This window comes from Macrobrachium nipponense, chromosome 25 (assembly GCF_015104395.2).
Source record: "Macrobrachium nipponense isolate FS-2020 chromosome 25, ASM1510439v2, whole genome shotgun sequence".
NCBI classification, from domain to species: Eukaryota; Metazoa; Arthropoda; class Malacostraca; order Decapoda; family Palaemonidae; genus Macrobrachium; species Macrobrachium nipponense.
Genome location: NC_087214.1, coordinates 20,494,472 through 20,497,108, shown reverse-complemented (window position 1 = coordinate 20,497,108; position 2,637 = coordinate 20,494,472).

The following is a 2,637-nucleotide window of genomic DNA, read 5'->3' as shown; positions in this document are numbered from 1 at the left end:
AAGGAATATTATGGTGTTCATAACAAAGAAGTAAGAGGAGGTAAAGGGAAATACAGAAAGAAAAGATCCCTTATCAAAAAAGAAAGAATAAATTAACGAATTAATTAATATATTTATAAAAATGTAAGTAAATTACTAAAAAGCAAGGATAATTGTGTTGCAGGGTAGTAATGCATTGCAACATCATCTCACGCCGCCTGTTTATCTCTGCTACTTCATCAATGTTCTTGTAATATTTCAGTATTTTCCATCCTTGGCATTTTTCATCCCTTCCGCCCCAAACTCTGTAGACTTCGATCTCTCAGTTTCACTCCTGTTTCAGTTTCATTTCCTCCTCTCGTTGCTTATAGTTTGTCGTCTGTCTCTTGGGATAACCTTTTCTTGACTGTTTCATCCATTGTTTTTATTTCCTCTTTTTTTTATTTACTCTAGAAGTTACACTGAAAGCCGCATTATTTTTTTTTCTGCCTGTATAAAATCGTGATTTTCACTTCACGGTATTCATTCTCTCTCTCTCTCTCTCTCTCTCTCTCTCTCTCTCTCTCTCTCTCTCTCTCTCTGTGAGTTTGATTTGTCTATTGAATAGCAGATTAACATTTAAATTCTTTTTATGATTTATTATTGTATATTTTAGTATTTATTTTTAGATTTTTATTTGGTGGATCTATTCAACAGATTAATATCCCGAATGAAAGATTGAGACTTTCTCTTTTAGGTACATTTACTGCTCGTGTAACTGGACCCACAATCCATTTTACCTCTGGAATACTTCTGGAACACTTCTGGAACTTTTGTAGGAAGGTTTCCAGATACCGAAGGCAAACTTTACACTCTGGAAAACATGAGAAGAAAAAATGTAATAAAAATTCGAGGAATGTCAGCTGTCCAAGAACAGACATTGTTGCTGAACAGTTGATCCCAAAAGTTTTTATTTTAGCTCATTTAAAGTTTCCTGTGAAATAAGGGCAGTAGGAAGTATACTAAGAATGTTTCTTTCTGTGTTCAGTGAAGTCAGTACCTTGAAAGCGCGTATGCTAAATGCGTCCACACTGTAGTAAAAATGTCATAAACATGTCGACAAATTGTTATATCCACCTCGGTGGCCACGAGTTCGATTCTCAGGCATTCCATTGAGGAGTCAGAGATAGGTATTTCTGGTGATAGAAGTTCACTCTTGACGTGGTTCGGAAGTCACGTAAAGCTGTTGGTCCCGTTGCTGAACAATCACTGGTTCTATGCAATGTAAAGACTCCATACAAATAAACAAATTGTTATATACATATCTCAGACATGTAGGAAACAAGTCAGCAACCATAATTTGAGAACGAATCTTTGGTAGTTGCTGGATAATAGTATGCGGCAATGTTTATGCGTACCAAGAAGTCTTAGACTTGTATACAACATGTTTATGATGTGTGGACGATAAGTTCCCAACTTATTTATGACATTCTTACCTAATCCCAGCTCACTTAGAGAGTATTTCCTTTGACTTGAAGGTTCCTTCAGCCTCTGGGATGGATTCAGCAGATAAGGGAGAGGCGAGGCAAGTATTCCGTCCCCGATGCAAAGTCGTGGGAAATGTGAGATTGAAGTTCCATCAGGAGGAAAGAGGGAGTTTCTGGTTGGGCCATGTTGGTGTTGTCAAGAACCGTTTTCCCTCGCATGACATTTTAACAAGAATTCTGAAAGCTGCTTCGTTTTTCAGTAAGTAAAAGGGATGAGCTGCTGGCCATGGAACCTTTCCTTGACCCCTGTAGACGCTGGCTCCTTATCCTTACTTGGTTGACTGGTGGGCGGCAGGTCTGAATCGAACACCGGACCTTGTAGATGCGAGTCTAGTGTTCTACTAAGCCCTTTTTCCGTAGATCGAGTGACATTTAACATTTCGGTTGCTGGATATGAGTGTGCTCTTCCCGTCCTGGATAGGACCGGGCCACATGGTCCATGCATTCATTGAGTCATTCATTAGATTTTAGGATCATCCAGTATTCAATTTTATTTCCATTTATATCGAACAAAGAAAATTATTGTAAAATAAGCTAGGCAATAGATTATATCGAGGTAATATCCACAGAGGTCATTGCGGTGATGAAAATGAGAGGAGAATAGGAATTAAATCTGGGTTATCATTCAGCTGAAAGATTTGGGATTCCATTTTGGAATGATGACGGAATCCACAAAATCCTTTATCTGCTCTGACGAACTCCACGGGACGCTGAAATGATTTTTCCTCTATTTAGGTTTCTATTAATGGTCCCCGAATCGTTTTCCGTTATTATAGAGAATTTGAATGAGATTTATCATTGTAGTGTTTCTGGTCCGTCATTGATCTAGACAGTGCGTAATTCGAGATTTCTGGAGGGGTGAAAGAGATTAGATGCAGAAAACCACGATAGTCGGGAGGTATTGCGTTCAGTTACAGTAGCACTTCAACTTAATGGACACTTTGGAGTCCGGACTTCTCCCAAGTGACAAAGTCCGTTAAGTACGAAAGGACCCCATGTCATTGCCTGCAATTCCACATCGTTCTGAACTTAAACTAATGAATTTTACAATTAGCGTTCGATGGAGGAGATTTGTCAAGTCATGTGTGACATCTAAAATTTAGCCAATCAAAAAATGATGTTAATTACGTAA